We start from the raw sequence: 22,092 nt of genomic DNA, 5'->3' as shown, positions 1-22,092 counted from the left end.
CTCATGGCTATGGGATCCTCATAACCATGCTGCTGCCCGCGTTAACGCCAAGCAGGATGTGAGAGGGGACCGCTGCAGGGCAAACCATGCAAAAACCAACCCCCAGACTGCTTGTATAAAGAAAAAAACGAGAGACCAAAATACCAGAAGATGCCGGAGTTGAGGCAGGCACGGGAAAGGTGGGCGAGGACTCCCTGGGTCAGACTGTGTTGGGACTCAACACTATGGTGGCATCCGACGGCACCTGCGGTTGGAAGACAGAGATTAAGGGGACTGACAATCACCTCGGCAATGTACTCAACAGGGGAGGTGGACACAGAAAGGCTTCTGCAAAATTAAAACAAGCACTATGTGTCGGGACGATGCTTCGCGGAGAGCTGGGAGAGATGACATCCTAACCTCCTCCACTTTCCTTTCCCACCAGCTTGATAAGAAGACTTGCGTTGTTCACAGTTGCTCTCAAAATTATATTGAATTTTCCAGGAAACAAGCTAGTTTCCTAGAAGTGACCTTGTAAACAGCTCTCAATGAATACACCTAAACAAAAATGTGTTAGTAATGTTTAGCTTCTAAATCCTGGTGAAAAACAGAATTAAACAAAGTCCAAATCTTTTGTCCAAGAGCCCAGCAATATTTTAAAGCTGATAGCAGTTTTGTAGTTACATCTGCTGCAGAGTCAACACTTCACCTTTCATTTTTATGCTCCCAGAAAATAAACTACCATTTTCCTTTTTAGACTTTTATTCCTTAATTCCTTCATCTCTGAATAGAAGGAAGACATTCCAAAACTCTGAAGACTAAAATCTGTGAATGAATTTTTTTTCTAGTTAACTCCATTTTAGTATTTTTAGTATTTTTTAAAATCAATTGCCCAATATTGAAAAATAAAAAAATATTTAAAAGAACAAATAATCTACTTTTTATATTTTCATGAAAGAGACTAAATATTGTATTATCCCTCTTGCGATTTTGTCATTTTTTTATAGTCACATTGGGGAACATTAAGAAATATAACCAAATAGGATTATGATATCAAATGTTGGGGATGTTTTATCTATTTTATCTGTCTTGCAATGGGCTACTAACGATGAGGGGCTAATGGAAACTGTAGACCCCAAATTTATAACAGTTTCTTCAAAGGGTAATTCTTTTGCTACATGGATCTTATTTGTGTGGGAAAACCCAATTACTCTAGGGTTCTTGTACCTTACTATTTTCTTTTATGATGCTTTTTGCTATAAGTGCTTATTATGAGTCGATAACCCAGTTACAAATAAACTGTGACCCTCGGCTCTTATCTCCGAATTCACAGCTTTCCAATTTGTCACAGTTAGTTGAGAACTTGACTTCTTATTAATTACTACCATGGGGTCCTAGAGGGAGTTGCAGAGCTACAGCATCATCTCCACTCCCATGAGGTATCACTGAAGATCTCCGAAATTGAAATCTTTGTAGAGGCAGCTGGCTTCTTATTGGGGGGCGGGTGTGTGTGTGTGTGTGTGTGTGTGTGTGTGGAATAACCAGAAAAAAAAACCAAAACCAAAAAACCAAACCAAACCAAAACCCAAACAAAAAAAGCCCAGAAGTATAAGAAAAACCAAAATATATTGGATATGTATGTTGAATAGGTTTGAACAGCAAATCCAAGGTCAAAAGATCTCATCTGCATCACCAGAAACTTAATTTCCCACTTTGACAAATCCCCAGTGGTTTCGGGTTTATCCCTTCCGCGCTCTGCCTGCGTTAGCAGTGGGAAGCAGGAGCTCAGTCCCTTCCACGGCATCCTTTGGGCGGGCAGCACACAGGGATGGGGACGCTGCTCTGCGCCTGCAGGGATCTTCTCCCCATGACTTCCGAAGCTGGACAATTTTCCGTATGCCCAGAGAACAACATCCCTGTGCTCAGCCCTAATGAGCCGCCGAGGGTTTCCCAGGTGCGGAGCCTAAATCCGGAGTAAACCAGAGAACAATGCCACTGGGTGAAAGCACATTCTGGATGTTTCCAGCTGGCTGCCCACAGCTGTGCCAAAAAGACAGTGAAAACGGGTATCACAATCACATATCTAGTGATAAAGTTATGCTGACTTTCCAAAAGAGTAGAGTCCGCTTTAATATATAAAACTTTGCTATACTGTAGCTGCAGAGTCTTAAAAAAAATCCCGCTCCTGTTTGAAAGCATCCTGCCTCACGCATAGCACACATAGAAAGTACCAATTGTATTGATTCTGGAAACCATCATCAAGAATAAGACTTTCTTTTTTCTATACTGGTGCTCCTAAGGCTCACACCTAAGCCTTCCTGGAGAGGTACCAATCCAACGAGCAAGCATAAGATGAGGAAACTTATACAGAGAAGCAGCTCCACAGATCTTAGCTATTTCTGTACTCACTGCATCCGTAGGCTTTTCCATTCCTCTCAGCCGTAGGAACGGTCCTGGAAGCTGGCCCAGCAAGGTTCGGTGAGGACCAATGGCAGCAGCACTCAAATTTTGGGCACAATATTGATCCTGCTGAAGTGATGGAGTCCATCCTCTTCCACGGGCACTTTTCATCCCTCGCGTTTGCGTGAAAGGCGACGCTCCTGCATCAGCATGAAAAGCTTCTCATGACCTTTTTCTCCTGCTCAGGAATCTGCTGCAAATACCCTGACACAGTTTTATGCCTTGCAGGGGTGTCCTGTAGAACAGGCACAAGGCTCTGGGACAGGCCTACGTGATAATGGGACAGGGGAGGGAACCACAAATTTTGCATGAATTAGGCATTTACTTACAGCTGTTTAAAAAAAAAATAATTGGAGCAATGTAAAAATTGCTTAAAGCCTTCTAATTACAAAGCCTTGGCAAAGAAATCGATATGATTATTCCCATAATCCATTAATTATTAGCAGCATTTCTACAGTTAAGTGAGAGAGGATAAATACTCAACTACCATCTAATATGACTTACTAAGCCCCAATTTCAAAATTGAACAAATAAAATATGATTTGCAAAGTACACTATTAAATATTTTATCCATTATCCACTGCTAAAATAATTCGGCTATCCAATCTGAGCACCCTTTATTTGGACTACATCCAGTGCACTCGAAGAATAATACTCGGTATCAATTAACGACCAGTTCTCATCCTGAACTTACAATATGCATTTTCGACATCTAAAACACATTCTCACTGCACTCTGCATGACAGATGAACTCGAATCCAAGCTAGGTGAAGGCAGCTGCTTTGTTTTGGTGATTTCTTTATATTTGAATTAATGTCATCAACAAGAATATATTAATTTGGTAAGCTGTTTTTAAATTAATTATCATACCCAAAGCTTGTGGCTTTTTCAAAATCTTTGCTACTGTGTGCAGGAAGGCTTTGCCTTGAAAGGGGAAAAAAAAAAAAAGAAAGAAAAGAAAAGAAAACAGAAAGAAAAATGAATGTTTCAATCAGTTCTAATGCTACCAAAATCCATAGTACTTAATTTATCGAATCTCCTGTTAGTGAATGAACAAAGGTAAAAATAACAGGCTAGTTATAAACTAGTACTATGATGATGACATTGTGAATTATTTAAAAAGGGCATATTCAGTGTGACCATAGAGCCATCAATCATAATAGACATTGATGAGAAAAAGAGGTTTCAGTCACTTCCTATCTGCCAGGAGAACAATTCTATCTCGCAGGTAGCTGTGAAGTGCCGCTGACCCGATGTCACTCGCATTGTTGCTCTACCCTTTGAACGGGGAGAGCAGATTCTCTCAATATTAGAATCGAATGAGTAAATAAATTCTCAGTTCACCGCCGCACTCCTTCAGAGTGCACACTTCAATTTGTCTAACAATGGGGAGGACAGAAAAGCAGAAATCTCTTAAAGCAGGGATGAATTTTTTATGGATGCTCAAATCCAGCTGCAAAGAATGGGGTTTTAAATGGTAGCAGCGCTGCTTTTAGCAGGAGCCCCTAGAGACAAAGTCTTTGGGAAGTGTTTTGTGTTGAATTCAGCCCTTCCCGAGTGCGCGTGCCTTTCGATCTCCCTTCCTCCTGAAGCCGCTTCCACCAAATCGCTCCATTGTGGTGCCCACCTTGATCTCTCCGATAGGAAATGAAAACACCCCCCTCACCTCCCATCACTTCCAAACACTTAAGTTTCATAAACAACCGGCAAGAAACCTTAATCAGCCTGAATACTCCGATGGCTTCCAAAGGAAGCAAACATTGCAGCTGAAAAGATGACTGTTAAGTAAGAAGGGAGAGAAAAAAGCACTCCAACTTTTAATTTGTGCTGGATGAATCTAGGAGACATTCTTTCACCTGATGCCCTACATAATTATATCCTAAACTTTCACTCAGATCACATGTTTCATCATTGTTGGTTACCCTAATTAGCCCATGGATTCCTGCAGCTGCAAAGACGACACAGAAGAAGGAATAAATTGTGCATAGCTCCAGCTTCACTCAACAAATGCTTTCCCTGGCATCGCAGGGATGCTTCCCCCAGCCCGCAAGCCCTTAGCGATGCTTGGCCAAATTCCGCCAGCCTCCAGCACTGAGCACCGGCACCGCAGGCGTGGGGGCGATGGGCAGGCAATGCGGGGATGCAGGGATGCGGGGATGCAGGGATGGGGGGATACATGGATGCAGGGATGCGGGGATGCCTCCCTGCCTGCCCTGGCCCGGCTCAGCCCCGAGCCCGCGGTGCCTGTGGCATGGTCCCCAGCGCTTCGCCCACTCCTCATCTTCACCCCCCCGCACCAGCAGCACATCCTGGGAGTCTATTCATCTCTGCGTAACCTCGTACCACTCCAAAACTGTACTTTGCCACTTAATTGTTACTAACAGGTAAATCAAAGGTAAAAGAGAACTAATTAATTTTCCAGCTCAGTTTTATTTTACTGTTACTGTTTTGAGAAAATATAACTAAACCCCATTAGTGTTAAGGTAAGACCATGAAACAACATAATATAATGCAAGAAAGACATTTAATAGCGTAGAGGAATGTTAAATTACTAATTAACTCCAAGTTACTGTATAAAAAAGCATAGTAATTTACAGGATTATTGCAATACGCAGCTTAGATTGCCACAAGGGTCAGCTAGGGAGCATTTCCTTCTATTTCTTTCAGTGTGGTGGTTATTGTAAAATTCTTCTCACATTAAAATGTACTGTCCTTACCCACAGTTCATTGCTGCTAATTAGCAGCAGTCGAGATTTCCCTAGCAGTCATTTTTTCTATGTTAAGCTGCCAAATGTTACCAACTGCTCAAGATGCTCCACGTGCCGCCTGTCCGGCTGCCCACCCTGCTCCCCAGCACCGCCGCGCTCGGTGCCTCCGTGTCGGGTTCAGCACCCGGGCGAAGAAAACACTAATCAAATTATTTGTCCTGCTCTTTGTTATATCAAGGCAGGTTAGAAGAAACCTTCTGGTGCCTTTGGCTGAGCTACGGAACTTAGAAACGTCTATTTTTTTCCCTCCTCTTTTTTCCTAAACGTACAATATACTGCTCAAACACTTGAAACTGGAAGCTCTCCAATATGTATTTTGTTGTTCAAAAGCAAGTATTTCCACATTCTATTTAAACTTTTATTTAAACAAGAAAGCAAGAAAAGGCATCTTTTAGTTTTTACCTAAATATATAAGAAGAATGCCATAACTTTGATTAATAATTGATTAAATAAACCATCCACACATCAAAGGCAGGAAGAAGAGCTGTTCCACAGAAAGGCTAGACTATCAAATAGCACTTTGTTGTCTTAAACACTGCTCAGATCTGCAGCATTACATAGCTCGTTGCACATTAATGTTTGAGGTTATAAATGGCAGTGTTTTCCAAAGCATTTATTATTATTATTATTATTATTATTATTATTAAGAGCAAAAGAATTTATCTCTTTTTTTTTTCCTAATTAAACACTAGCAGTTTGAAACATAGAAATTTAGACAATAATCTTACCGCCTCATCTTTTCCTCTCTCTTTTGTTGGCTTTATGACTAATTTATGTTTAACCTTCTTGAGAATCCATGGTCGCAACACACTTTCTAAAAAAATTCAAAGCAACTTTCGCTGGTGTCCAATAGCAGGGCAAAAGGTCTTGGGAGCTGTGAAATGGTTCAGAATTGAAAGAGGTGACACGATCTTCTCCACCTCCTCTTCACAGGAATAAGAGCAATCAGGAAACAACTCCTAATTGCTTCATCAAAATTAAGCTTCTCCATCTTCATACCAATTATTTCACCATTGCTGTTTAGAGTTTCATGTGTCTACCATCCACATGAAAAAAAAAACAATAAATCAGGCCTCCGAATTGCAACGCATTTCCCAGGATTGCTTAATGAAAGAGGGATTCGGATTTCAGGTTTCATCTCTTCTGGCATTCCTTTTTTAAATTTCCAGAGTTCGTTGAAACATAAAGCACCTTAGTATACTTGTACTTCATTTACACATGAGAAAGGATTGTAAAATTTACTTACGACAAGAGTGAAAAATTCATTGTGCTGACAAGAATAAATCCATTCAGTCAATGATCAAAACAGTAGCCCAAGGGTAACAAAGAACAAGTGTCAGCCACATTTGCTCTGAAGTTCCACAAAAATCCCCCCTGGGAATTCCAGTCATGATGCTCTATATCTATATTTATATAAGATTTTTTTTTTTTAAAGGAGGGAATGTAAAGGGCAAAGGGACTAGATTTTGAGGGTCTTAATTGGATCAAGAACTTTTTAACTGGTTTAATTTTTCCTTCAAAATATGATGGCCACAGTATCTCAAAACAAAGTGCATTACTCGGTGCTCAGAGATACCCTTTTTCTCCATGATGTGCAGAGGTCTGCATCTAATGCCTATTCATGTGTATACGTACACATATAGATAGATAGATAGATATGCTGTGTTGCTGTGCTGTAATTTAGATGATATGCCTTGAATACTATTTCTTTTTGGTAGGAAAATGCTCTTAATGCTCCTTAAGAGATTAAAAATATATTACTGTACATCACGAAGAGAGCTAAAGATAAAAGACTACAGCTAACATTTCCGATGAGCGGCATTACTTTCCCCGAGCCTGGCCAGCGGCTTGCGACTTCGCAAAGCGCTTAAATATGTTTAACACTGAGCATATGCTTAAACACATTTCTATCTGACAAAAATAGAGGCGAGCGCCCAAGTGATTGCTGAAGCCAGGGGAAGACGGGCAGGGGATGGAAGTCAAGCCGAGGTTTCTGCTCTCTGGGTTTTGGGTTTTGTTTTTTTCCTAAACTTTATTGTGCTCTCAGTGTTTCTTTCAGTGCTCTGACTCTGTCCGCTAATCGCTACAGCATCATTTTCGCCTCATTCTTTTGCTAGTATCTTGACAAAAAACAGGGAGGGAGACAAGTGACGCGAGTACAACACAAAAATATTCAGATACATTTTTAATATAAGCATTGCATTTGTGTGTCAACAGGGAAGCTTAAATGCATATGGGCAGAGGAGGCGACTCTTCTCTGTGAGACTCCAAAAATTCCTGTATGCAGCTGATAATCTTCGATCATTTTTCCAAAAATGAGATTTTTTCATCCTATCTAGCTAGCAGATACAGCCAATGACAAGCCTATTTCCATACTGGCAAGGTTTCATATTACTTTGAATTATTAAATCCAGCCCATGGTTACAGATACTGTATGTGCTCATAGAGAGAAAGTACACATACACTCATGCACAAACTTTACATGAAGATTGAAAAGCAAGGCAGAAGAATAAATAGACCAGTGGGGAAAAATAAAATATTTAGTACCTACTTTTCATTTATAGGTAGTACAATAGGTCACAGTTCTCCACTTTTTCCGCACTTAAAAATAAAACAATTTTAAGAGACACTGATACAGTGGTTCCTAGAATTTTTCAAGGCTTTATTTATTCATTTTTATGAACTTGGATCGTCCCAAAGCATCCTATAGGTGCTGTCACCAAGGTGGTGCGAGCCAGAAAATACAGAAAACAATCAATTAAATGCGCTTTTTTTTTTTTACTTTTTATTTTTTAAGCCCCACCTACATTTCATAATCTGAAATCCTGAATTTCCTCAGATTTTCAACCATCCAGCTGGGATCCATCCCTCCACCTCTCTCAAGGCGGGGTGCACACCCCGCCAGCAGCCGCCAGCGCCCCGCGGGCTCCGGGGCGGCAGCAGTGGCCCATCCCAGACCTCTCCCTGCCACCACTCGCGGTGGGACTCGTCCCTGCAGCCGTGCTCCTGCCGAGTAACCTCACCCGTGGCTCCCTTGGCCGCTGGCCTGCTGCGCTGGCGCCCGTGCGGAGCAGGGCGAGATGCATGCTGAGTCGGGTACCAGCCGTAATTGAAGTGGCAGAGACGTCACCGTCCATCTATAGCATCCTGTCCTCGCCGCAGCAGTCTTAGCACAGATAACTCCGAAAATAATCACACTGATGCTGCATACTGTTACCAGTCAATTAGATCTAGCGATTCCAGCCCAAGCAGTCGGTAAACAATCTCAGGAAAACACCTAGGACCAGAATACTTATCTGCTTCTACACATTCAGAGTGATTTTCCAGTTCCCATATGGAAAAGCGATAAAGTATAAAGACGATGACGACAGCGAGTTTCCAGAGTGGTGCTGTACGAGCAACATTGTTATTCATAACATTCATCATTAACGTTAGTGTCTCGAATAGCAGGGAACAAATCAAGTGCCGTCCCCGAAGGTAGTGACCCTGTCTGCACCCCTGCAGAAGGCAGGAATCCTGCCCATAACCTGGCAGGAGTGGCTGAAAAGATTATCTAGTTAACGCAGGCCTGATTAACCAGGGCCTGCCAGAATTAAACGTGAAATTACCTGAAGAAAGGAAAAGTCAACAAAGGGAGTAAAAGAAGTATTACTGGCAAAACTGGAAGCAATATAAGGTTGTATATTTATAGCAATGCAAGAACAGGTTTTTTTAATTCTTTTCTGCTAAAATCCTGGATTCAAACAATACCAAGAACTTCAAAGCATCATTTTCCGTATTTCATTCACTGAGTTTGACTTAGTTTATTTAAAACATACTTGCTCTGAAATGAATTTATATGCAAGCTATCAATGGGAGCAAAACACTTCCTTCCTATAATGACAATTCAGATAAAGGAAATTCTTCAAATTGCAGAAGGTGAAGGTGAAGCCTGTGTGTTATGGGAAGGGATTATCTAACCCAATGTGCAATTTGTTATGTTGATTTTTAAAAATGTTCAAATAATGGATACCAGCTCAATAACTTGCAACTTACGGCGCACTCTTACTAAAAGAAAAAGAAAAACTTTTGGAAGTATTAAAGTTTTTATTTCCTGACGGTGGATTCTTCACGCAAAATTATCCCACGAGAGTATTTCTAAGGTTTGTCATTCCGTGAATGTGAAGATCTACGCTTTCAAGAAACACGCTTCAGAGCAGCTGGACAGCCCTCAGGAAAACAGGCTAACGTAGGTAAATATGCTAATCAAGCTTCATGTCAGAATTACACAATTACATATATTACATTAAATAAATAAATGCAATTAATCACTTTTTAAACAAACAACCTGTTATGTCTTACAAAACTTGAAAAATTAAATTGCTTGTTTGATTTGAACATACTGAGATAAAATTAGATAAAATGAATTTCTTGTACTGCATGGTTTAACTGCGACTCAAAACGTGCACGAATCATAAGCAGATAAAGTTTGAGAGGATATTGATCTCAGACTCCAACTAGCAGCTGGTATGTTCTGGTAGCTGAAGGATTTTAATTTCACTGTTGAATCAGATAACGAAACGTCTGCACTAGTCTTACTGCTAATTAATGCACTAGTTGATCTGCACTAGCTAGACCAGGACAACATATTTTTTGGGTTGCCTGGGTTGTTTGTATTTCAGAAATTATCATCACTGACTTTTTATAATTATTTGAGCCCAACTCCTTTGCTTATTGAAATCCTAATTGCTGCTGCCAGCTTTGTAGAGAACAAGGTTAACTTCCTTACAGCGTTACAATCACAAATGACACCCGGTTCTTTCTTCTGACCTTGATCAAGGTCTATCAGTCACGTCTGTCCACACTGCTCTTCCATGAGAAGTCATGGAAACCCTCACTAACAGTTTCCACAATTTATGCTTTGAGCCTCAATAAGCTTTTGCTTTGACGCTCTGAGATGCCACCATCATACTTACTGTGATCACCCACTGCTTCTTGCGGAACCTGCTATTATTTGGCAGGTCCCTCCCTTATAAAGGATTTAAATAAAGGCTTTTTCTTATGCTGTGCCTCAAGATATGGTCTTTTTGGTCATTGCTATCTTCATAAATCATTATTTATTAATGAATTGTTAGCTCATTCTCAATACTGACGGTATACTTCAATATTCAGCATTACTTTCAGCTTAGCTTCACTGTTCTTATCAACTTGCATGGGAGATGCTCAAATAAAATATATTTTAGATTTTCACCAACTATTGTAGCCACTCTGTTCTTGAATGTGGCCTTGGGGCATGTCTCAGATGTAGTGCAGTCTTTTTATTAGATCTCTCTTTTTTTGCATTGTGTAAAATGGAAATTCCAGTATTTTTAGCAAACAGTGTTGCTCTTTAAAAACTGAGGAGACGGAGGTCTTTATCGATGCATGTAGAAGACGATTATTACCTTCTCGAGTAATGACATCAATATGTCTGAATACCTCTATCTAATGGTATTCCAAAACTATGTTGACATTTTTGCTGACATATTAGAGGTTTAGTAGTGCTATATATAAATTATCTAACCACAGCCAAATATTAGGCCTTTCAAACCACTTCTGGATCACAGTGTGATATACACACATATCCCTCATTATTGTTAATGAGGCCTCCTCCGTAACACTAAGAATATGGATGTTTAAAATCTCCTTAAAATTTTAAGCTATCATACCTCATCTTTTTAGAATTACACTTTTTCTCTGAAGAAAAATACATGGCACATACACATTACTTTGTGAAGTGGTTTCTAGCTAGGCTTTCACCTGAAATCCTGGCAAGTACAAAATATGCAACACTTCTGAGCCCCCTCATGTGCCTGGTCACCAGCACCACCAGCCTCAGGTCCAGCTCCTGCCACTTTATTTCTCTTCCAAGTCTCTCCTCGGCTTGCAACCGCACATACCTCGTCCTAACTTTCCCTGCAATCTCATAAGCAACCCCCAGAGCTGCTGCTCTGCAAAAGCTGGCAGAAGCTCCCGTGATGAGTGGCATTATCTGCGCCATAGGACAGAAAGCTCCTCCCAGGGGAGGACCACTGCAGGGCTGTCGGAAGCCCCAAATACTGCTCCTTTCACACCCAGCCAGCCAGTGCCAGAAGCTGTAGTAAATCCTCCCACACCATATCAGACCTCCATGGTGATACTGAGGCTCTTGCTGAAGACCATGTCCCTCAGGTGCCTCCCTGGAGGGATGGGAAGGTCCACCAGCCACTGCTTGCTCCTTTCCCATCCCTTGCTCTGACAGCATTTCTGCTCCATTGGCAAAACTCAAGTGTCTACAGCGGGGTCTCACCTTTCCTGAGCTGTGGATATCCCAGGAGCCAGCAGCTCCTGCTTACAGCTTGTATCTCAGACACTCAAATGGACAATTTATGCCCATTTTGCAGATCCAGCTCCAGAGCAGCAAATTTTGGTCCTGTCAACCTCTTATCTTGCACAGGGACTGGCCAGGCATCCCCAGTGAAATCTCGCTGTCCCCAGGCCATGGCCTGTGCCAGGAGGGCAGTCCCCCCTCTCTCACCTCTTGCCTGGTGGGGCAGGACCCCAGTGAGATGTTCGCTCTGCGAGCAGAGACCACCACCACCATGTCCCAAGCCTGGGTGGTGAGAAGGCTGCAGCCCTGCTGAGGCTCCTGGCATGGCAGCTTGCCTACCTCAGCATTAGACCCCAGATTATTTTGTTTTATTCTACCTGTGACATCTAGTTCATGCTCGGCAATCTTTTTTCACTCATTTATGCCAAATAACATTTTTTTTTGGTGCAATGGATTGTAACAATTGCATTTTAACTCTTGATTCTCCCTGAGAAACTTGAAAAATGTAATGTTTTGAATTTATTCTTCAAAGCCGGAGAGGAGGGAAGGACCTGGACTTTTTACCCCATTTTATCTGTGACTGGGAGTTTCTCTGCTCCAGAAAACCCCTCCTAAATTTCCAGCAAGCCTGGACCTGCGGTGGAAGCGCAGGTGAATTTGCAGCCCAGGAGCAGTGCCCCCTGCGCAGGCTGGGGTGGGTAAGTGGCTGGGGCACCGAAATGCCTCTGGGAGGGGATTGACTCCCTCACCTCTAAGCACTGGTGCAAATTCTCATTCCTTTTTTCCCTCTACAGCTGTTTATTGCATTTTCTGTGTTGCGACCCAAACGGATAAATCTTGCAACTTCCTTCTGCATAGTGTCATAAATAGAAGAAAGGAAAAAAAGGGAAGGGGAAAAAACCAGAAAAACCCCAGAGCCCACTCCCCCCGTCGTGTCTCCGCGTGCCTCAGCTGCACATCATACATGCGGAACATTGAACCATCCTCTTAAATATTATGACATGGAGAAAATCACATTGTGCTTTAACCTATCAACAAAGGAGCAAAGCAATTACAGAGCTAAACACAGTCGAGGAAGACCCAATAAAGAGAAATCCAAGAAAATTTGGTGAAAATTCTTAAGGGGCCTTACAATGTTTAATCATGCTTCAGGCCTAAATTAATATTCTGCTTCTAATTCAAAAGACTGAACCACAAAGGTACATCTTTTGGGTATTTTTAATAACCATAGTACAACACTCTGTGAATTAGCAGCTGGTCTGACTGGTATTTTACTTTTTCTTTGCTTACTCAAGTAAAGCAGTTAATATTAGTATAATCATCAAACTAACATTAGTCAGACAGAAGGACAGATTTTTTTCTGTATTGTAATGCAGAATATAAAAAATTAAACCAAGATTTAGAAATTCCTTTGCGTATTAGTTTAAATAAATTTTCTTATGCAGTTTCAATAAAACAAAAAAAAATCTTTGTTATATTCATCCATTTTACAAAACAAACAATAAATTAAAGCGTACATAAACACATGGAAGATGGTAACCTGACGCCCAGCGGGTGAGAACAAAGAGCCCATCACGTGCTGCTACCTACTACTATCCAAGTGACGTGAAAAATAGTGATGGAAATAAACCCATCCTCTTCGAACTTGGCAGAAAATTACACTCCACTAAGCTAAAAGTGCCGGTTAGTAGTTTTACTTCTCTTTTAAAACAGAGGTAAACTTCTGGTCGCCGTGCCTCCTGCCTCAGCCCCATGTATTTGCAAAGGTGGCACTGGATCAGATGCTTGGTTTCACATCTGATTTGTGGAATAACCCATCCAACTAATATTTATTTACCTAAGTTGAAGATGGACTTTGAATAATCACATATAGTTGTCAAGGAGAAAGATAATTTTCCTTCAAATAAATAAGCAGCACAGATTGGAAAGCTCAAAAATGTTAAACAAAAGTACATTGCAACTCTCTAATTTGTTAATGTTGCTCTGCCATTGACGAGCAATGACAGGACATCAAATAAATCTCACAGACAATACAGAGATGGCCTCACCTGGGGTTTACGCCATTTATGGGTTTCTAGCTTGGTCACCGACAAGGAGTCATGAACTTCATTCAGCACATAGGTCCCCAATTTCATACAGTTCCTGCTTAAAACTGCAGCCAAAGGAGCCTGAAGCCACGTGGACCGTATGCAATGTTTTACATAATTCAACTCCTATTTCTGCTCATCTTGTATTGTGTTGCATTTGCTGTACGAAGAAGAAAACAACAAATCTATGTAGATAGCAAGGAGGGCGGGCAGGAAAGGATGGGAAGGAACTTTGATATCTGAGGCTATATGAATACCCTCCTGGTAGTGTTTTCATTTAATAATTGCATGTATTTGTACCTCTGCAGCTTTGTGTTGGTTACGCCACTCTACCTTAGAAAGATACTCATTCTAGATAAAGAAAAATCTGCATCTTCTAAAACTGTCGCCTACTCCCACAATGCGTCCTCAGCAGGCGGCTGCCCTGGTGCTGCTGAGCACTGCGGCCCCGGCAGACCCAGGGGAGCAGAGGAGATGGCCAGGAGGGCTCCTGCTCCCACCGCCCGTGGGGAAAGCACGGTGATGAGGGGGCTATTTATAACCATCAGCAATGGCAGCACAAGCCCCAGCCCAACCCCTGGCATGCTCCTCGCCAAGGGCTGTCTGGAAGCACAGCCCCTGCTCCAGGCAGCAGCAGGACGCAGAACTTGGGACTCGCCCTGCAGAGCACAGAGCAGCCCCGCTCTGCAATTAGACCTCTGCAATGTGACGCAGGTAACATTTTTAATATCTTCATGGATTAGTGCCCCAGTAAAGCACAGCTTATGACAGTGTTTACACATGGTCTTAGCTGGAGTCCCGCGCTCAGTGCTGCACCAAGTCCCTCTGCGTGTGGCCATCTGCTTTCACAGAGGGGCTTTGCTCAGGGAAAAACAAAGAGAGACCTAACACCAGGGACTTCTCCTCCTCACAGCCCCTGCCCATCTTAAAACCCAGTGAGGAAATGCCTTCGATCACTTATCAGCCTTCATCAGAGCTACTTTAAGGAAATCCTCTCTCTTTCTCAAGGAAAAAAGTGCATTTCCAGGCAGCCTCGTTTCCCATACACTGCTCAGCAACGTGCACGCTGCCCGTCTTCTGCAGCACAGGGAGAGAACAGAAATGGATAAAAACACAATCCCAACTTGTGGCAAATAAGCCTTCTCGTTGGTGTTGGACCAACATCTGTGGGAGGGGCTGAAGCATAAGGAAAGATTGGTTTGATAGAGGAGAGGAAGACTTCATTATGCAAAGGGTGATGAAAAGAGACCCAAACAGCAATAAGAAAACTCAGAAAAGATGTAGTGTTACATGCAACATTGCAATGAGCCCTTTTGTGCACCCATGTGCACGGAAACATTCAGACATGTCAGCCGTCACAGGCTCAGTCACCAGTATTCCCAGTAAAATTAAGCTAGATTTAAAGGACCCTATCGTATTGTCACATTTATTTTACATTTACTTGAAAATATGGTACGCACTGCAAAAGGATGAGCCAGAAAATCAAACTTAGTTAAACTATTAAATCAAGGTACATGTGGGGAAAAAAGATTGCAAGAAATACTTTGTAAATAGTGAACATCTGAGAAAATCCAAAGGACAGCTTAATTAAGAAGGGAAATCTATTTTGTGTCAAAAGCACCAGCTTAGAAACAGATCGTAAAGAACATATACATACTCTGCTTAAGGGCATGGGGTACTCGTGGCATGTATTGGGAAAGAGATCCCCTGCACAGTGTCATTGCTGTGCAGAGGCAGGTAGGATGCTGCGGTGGCGGACGCAAGGAGGAGGTACCGTGCCTTGGTCACTGGCGGCCGCTGCAGGGCAGAAGCCCTGGCAAGATCGACCAGCGCTCTGATCCACAATGGCAAAGCCTATCCTTCCACGTAATATCTGAAGACAACGTAATTTAAGGTGTCCCTTCCATTATTCAATTGCATAAATTGCTACATGGTGAGAAGACAGCGAATACGGCACGGAGCAGAAATAGGAGGGCACCAGCGAAATAAAAAGAGAACAGGCTAGCAGTTTGTCTGGCTCTGAGAAAGCATCCCTGGAAGGATAACGTGCATGAAATGATGTCCTATTTGCTGACCTGTTCAGGAACCAGAGCTGTGCAGGATGCCACACTACGGCGGGGAGGGATGCCAGGAGGTGGTGGTCCCTGTGCCGGCGTGGGCGTCCTCTCCAGGGCGTAATTCTCTTCCATTCGCGCTCACACTGGCTCTAACAAAACCAAACTGTTTTGTGAAAGAGGGGACAAAAATTGAGGAGGAAAAGAGAACATACAGGCAAGGTTAGCTGAGAGAACTAAATCCAGTTCTCCCAAATCCCAAGCCAACAGTATGCAAAGTCAGAGTCTAATTTCAATAAACAAGACTACCTTTTTTGGCCCAAAGCATCCCAAGCCCAGCCTCTCACAGCCCCACACTGGTTTGCAACACTTCACTCTTCCTTCTTCCACATCGTTCTGGACAGGAGAAGACATCGGTCACTACATCTCTGACTGGCACCCGTACTTTATGGAGAAAGGAGCCATTTCACTGAAAATCATGTCCTGTTTGACTGGCTTCTCAAATATTTTCCAATGAGCACGCTGTATGCAAGAAAAAGGCTCAACATGAGCCTCCCCGGGTCTCTGCCGCCTGCTCCTGCAGGATCTACCTCAATGGGGTCGCAGCCCCTGGTATCACCAGGGTTCAGACAAATAAATTGTAATGACTGCAAAGAAGCAAGACTTACTTAGCACCAAAAGATATCCGGAGAAAATTAAAGGAAAACATTTTGCTAGTATCAGCCAAGGGAGGACGGCCAGCCCCCGAGTCCAAACGCGCTCATCTCTCTCCACTGCAAATATTGGAAGGGATTTGGAACAAAGATAGTCATTAAATAGCGGTTTTTAAAAAGCCCACTGCACTTAAACCGCAGGTCGGCCCCTCTTCCTGAAGATTTTTTTCATGGCAGAGGAAACCCGGAGCCATTTAACTCTCTCTTGAATTTATCTTCAAAAACTTCAAAGCAATGCTTATCATCTAGTCATGCATTTTAAGTATTTTTACTAGGGTTTTAATACCTTTAATTCATTATCTACAAATTGCTCCTTCGTTAGACACAGAAATGAGAAGAAATCACCGCATCTGGCACCACTGCACCGTAGGCCAGTCCCACAGGTTATCTCCCAGCGGGCGTTTCAGTGGGGGGACGGGGGATCCCCTCCAGGACATGATGGGCTTCGGGCAGAAGACTGCTCCGTATGGAAGCCCATTTAAAAAAAAATAATTTCATCTTCAGAAAACGTAAGTTTAGCTCACACAGGAAATAATGCAGGTGAAAGTGCATTAGTAAATCAGGCACCTAAACCCCGTTGAAAAGACAGGTATGAGAGGAGTGCACACATGGCAGTGACTTCACGGAAATTCAGCCTCATACGATATGTTTTGCAATGGAGCTTTGAAGGTGCTTCTGAGGATTTGAACATTTATTTTTCTCCTGGACATAGTTTGCTGTCTATTGGAATGGCTTCAATACATCATTCAGTTAATCTGTATTTTCTATATTTACTCAAGATTATTTAATCTATGAAACCGCCCATGGAATCTCCCTGAGGTGTCCCAGCAGTGGCGGGGGCTCCGGTGCCCAGGGCCAGGCTGGGTGCTGACCCACGGGTCCCAGGTCCCAAACCACCCCCCGACAAGGTCCCCCACGCCCCTTTTCATGCTCCCGGATCTACCTCGAACGCTGCGTTGGTATAAATAGCTTGAACTATTTAAAGGGATTTCTAACACATACACATACAATGTTACTATACTTGGTTTCCTATCTTCAAGTCTTCTCCACTGTAATTTAATTTCCTTTGCTGTTTTATAGGAAACAGGAACGCATGGCAAATAAAATCCCCTATGGTTCACATCTTCAGACTTACGAGCCTGGCTTGCGTGTCTGTGCCCTGCTTTGCCTGCCTACCTGAGATGAAGATATGATGGTACAGATGACTATTCAGCTGTATGCATGCGCAATTTGCAATACATATCGATACAAAGCATAGACATTTCGCATTGCGCTAGGATACATATGCAAATACTCACAAAAAGATAAAAAGGAAAAAAATATTCACAAGATTTACCATAAAAGAGTGTAAGTTGCGATGGATTATGGTGTTTGGGTTTTTTCTTATAAATGCAGTCAAAATCTAACAAAAGAGAATCTTCAAGTAATGTTTTCAAGCATATTTCAGGTCTACTTTTTACAGTAGGCAATTTAAAAATAAAAAATAAAGAAAGCCTTTGTAACATTGGTACTGTGACTGTTTTCAAGGTGAACTCATTACTATCTTTCATTATGTACATGAAGAGTTACTGCCTGAATGCAGTGAAAGTGTTGTAAATCATTGACACTGGTTTTAATAATGGGTGAATCTGTTTATAAAAATAGTCTGGAATGTCTTCCTGTCCCCCTGTTTCTGCCAATGTTGAAATGGAAAAGAGAAGAACCTTTTTTTTTTGCCTTCCCTTTTTTAGGTGATTTTGGAATCCCCTCTTTTTGTCACCAGTGCAGAGTACTGCATTTCCCCTGCGGGGACCGTGCTGAAGCGCCACAGCAAAGCTGACCCCGCAAACTTCTGACCTAATCAAAAGCCAGAACTATAAAAAAAAAAAAATCTGGTGAGACACAGTTTTCAGTAATTTCAGCCCAATTTTGCCCACATTATATTACAGAAACGAGTTGTAAAGCACCTTTTAAGTAGAAGAACTATAAATATCTCACCAATTTTTTTAATGCACTGATTGATTTCAACTAACAGCAGCTCCTACGGTTGTTGCGAAGAACTAGCTTAGTCTCCCCCGGATCAAAATCAGAGCCTGTGCCCCTCCCAGCCCTGTTCGAGGGACCATTCCCACCTCTGCAGGCGGGGGTCCCCCGGATGATGCTGCCCAGCGCTGCCCACGCTGCCGTGACCTCGAGCGGATCGGCTGGTGCCGTGCTCGGCTTTGGTCCCCAGGGCGTTTAAGGCTTTACCTTTCAGCCTCAAACCTGGAGCAGCTCTGCTGTTTCCCAAGCAAAGAGAGAAATGATGCAAAGGTAAAGCCCGCACCAGTTCGAGCTCTCCCGCCAGCCGCGCGCCGAGCAGCGCGCCAGCAACAAGTCGGTCCAGTAAATGGGAACACAAAGATGTTCGCAAGCTGCTCTCCTCCCCCCATCATCCCACTGCCATCAAATCTAGCAAAACCCCAACAAAAGCGCAAGAAGGAAGGGCTGGTACCGAGCACCTAAAGACCTGCTATGCTGTGTACGGAAAGGCAGGCTGGTCTCCTCCACGGCTTTTCTAATGCAACGCCATCTCATAAACTGAGAGGGAAAACAAAAGAGGATTTCCAAGCTCTCGTCACCCGGTGGGAGAGGGCAGGGCACCAAAGGTGTTCAAACACACACACCTTTTCAGCAGGGAGAGCCCGGCACGTTGTGACGCCAGCGGCACGGCAGCTGAGCCTGCTACAGATCTTCATTAAATCGAAGTACTCGCCAGTATTTTTCATTTGATACAGTATTTGTAAAATGTTCAAACCTTGCATATAATGCGTAATGCTATTAAGTAGAATATCTAAAGTACTTAAACTAATTATGCCTATTTTGTAAGATTAATTATAATTAATAATTTAACATATTTTATCATTTAAGTCAGTATCCGTTCTGATCTTTAACTTTAGAGAGCACACTGTATACGTACCACATAATTAGGGCTTATGTATCACATAATTAGGGCTAAATACTAGGAAATCAGGCTAATTAGACCAAATCAAACTGAATTATTTAAGCTTTTTTTTTTTATTTTAGATGTAGAATATTTAGTAATTAAATACTGATTTCATTTTCTTGTACTTGCACATCTCACTTGTCTCTCAGCCGTCTGTTATAATGAAGCATTATAAAAGTGTTTGTCACGGAAGCGCAGGACGGGGATCGTTTAGCAAGTGGGCAGAGAAGGCACCAAGCGCAGAAGCGTCGCGTCGTTAAGGATTTAAGCGCAGTTGAGCCCTGGGAACATCCCACGCACACCCAAGGCTTTCCCCCGGCTCGGCACTTTTCAACACGCGGTGTGTTCCCCCAGCATCGGCATCCTCGCTGGGGAATTTGTTAGTGCCAGCCCACAGCTGGGGATAACTTGGAGCAGAGCATCCCTTGGGCTGCTGGGGAGGAAGCTCCCCTCCAATATTGAAACTCCTTCTGATACCTGGCTAACAGCACCTAGAGATGAAAGCCATTTTTTGGCAATAGTTCAAAGCTTCTGTGGTAGAAAGTGTTTAGGACATACGTTGTTGGCCATATTACATAGGCACAAAGCATCATATAATAAAGCCTTTCAAATAAAGCACATTACTGCCAAAAAAGCGGAGAACATAACTGAACAATAACAGGGCTGGAGGCAAAATTCTCAGCGCGAGAAATCGCCTGCCCTAAACCAGGCTCAACAAATTTGTAGTTCATTTCAGATACACGTTTACAGCTATAAAAACTTCTACTTTTCTAAGGAGTTTAATTCATTTCATTATAATTCATCAAAAAAGACAATAAAGCTTAGTTATGGTTTATCATCCTTCTCTGCCAGATGATCTAAACCATGTATTTCTTCTAATGCTGAGCCATGGGCTAGCGTTGCATGCAGCCCGGAAAACCCAGGTGTGGGCATAATAATGTCCAATTACATTCTGGCATCACACTCAAAAGATGGGCATCTAAATGATCTTTTATGGCAGAGCTTCAATGATACGTAAGATTGGCTAAGGGCTCGGGGAAAAAAGTGTTCGTTTCTGCTCGTGCATTTATCAATTTTAACCAACTACGGGATTGATTTGAAAAGAAAATACATCGATAGACCGGAAAACCAGAAAAACCTTGACATGGCTGTGGGCAAATGAGAAAATTACTGCAAAGTAAGCAGGGTTTGGGGCTGGCAGAGGTAATTGTGCACCCTGCGACAGCATCCTGCCCGCGGCGGGGCTGGCTTTGGCGGTGAGCTGCCCGAGCCACCTCCGCTGCACCCCAAATCCCGACACCACGTACGGGCAGCTGCCGCAGCCCCGCCGCTCTGCCCAGGTTCATACCCCAACATCCCCGGCAGCTTATGCATGTACCCACACTCAAAATCTAAATATTTAAAGATTAATACACCGCTGGTGCGAGCAACTGAAAATATTTCTTCTATCAAGGTAAATGTTAAGGGAATCCATACGAGATCAAAGGGCCATAAAATTGAAAACAATCATATGCCAAGTAGCCGGGGTCCTTTTGTACGTGTGGCATTCACTTCTGCTGCCTTATCCAGCGCTCAGCCAAGTCAATAAAAGGAATCCCATGGACTTCAAGGGGCTTAGAGGGAGCCCGCAGTTTCGTCGTGTTTTGTTTTGAAAAATCAGTGTTCCTCTTGTTTAAAGTGCTTAAGATGAGATTTGCACACTTTGACTTTTTCCAGCGCTGGCTCTTGAATCAAAATAAGTTGGTTTCTGGATGTTTTTTTAAAATCTCGAACTGCGACGAGCATATAAAAGTGAGGAACGTGGACGCACGGCAGAACCAAAGGAGAAGGCGGCTCCCGCGCCAAGTCCACCAGCTCCTAAGACACAAGACAGAGGGGAAATAGTTACTGAGGCCATGTCAGACGGTGAAGTTCTCTGGGGAAAGTAGCAAATAAATATTTAACTTTAAAGAAAGACCAGGGACATGTGGTGGGGCCCCTCGTTGCACGAGCACGTCTCCAGCAGCATCCCAGGAGCGGACACCACCCGTCCACCCGTCCGCCCTGCTCGAGCTCCACCTGCAGCTAATCATCGTGATGACCAGATTACCAGATTACCAGTTCTGATGGGCAGCGCGGCAGAGGCCAGGCCAGGCGCATGGGGCAGCTGTGGGGGATGCACTGAGCTACATCTTGCCGGTGTCCTTTAGGGTGTTTGTTAAAGAGGTTTTTTGACCCAACCTTGCTTCATGCAACTTAAATTCTACATTCACACAGACTCTGTTTTTTATTTGTCTCAGCAGAAATCGCCTGCTCTGCTCGGTTTTCTCCAGGTTGCAATCACGGCACAACCTCATCGCTTGTTGGTAAAATACGGAAAATAAATGGAGATCAGAGAACAAATAAACAATTAATAAACATTGATTTTATGGATTTAATGCTTCTCGCATAGCCCTGTAAACAATATCTGCAGTGTACAATTCATGAAATTAAGCTATTTTGATTTTTTTAATAGCGTTTTCTAAATCATTATTTTATTTGTAATTTATTATACATTTCAAATTGGCCTGGAGACATCCTCTCTGAGGATCAGCTACATAAAAGGTTTTTTTTAAAAGTCAGTTTTCATTTGCTCATACAAAAGGAAGAAGGGGTAGGGTTTTTTCACATTTTTCCAATCACTTTTTTAATACTCACTTTGACTGATCTGACACAGAGATCTAGGCAAAAGTGTACAATTTCTGCTTAAAAGAGGGATT

This window comes from Gavia stellata, chromosome 8, assembly GCF_030936135.1.
Source record: "Gavia stellata isolate bGavSte3 chromosome 8, bGavSte3.hap2, whole genome shotgun sequence".
NCBI lineage: Eukaryota > Metazoa > Chordata > Aves > Gaviiformes > Gaviidae > Gavia > Gavia stellata.
The sequence above is the reverse complement of the archived record's forward strand: the minus strand, read 5'-3'. Positions refer to the sequence as shown.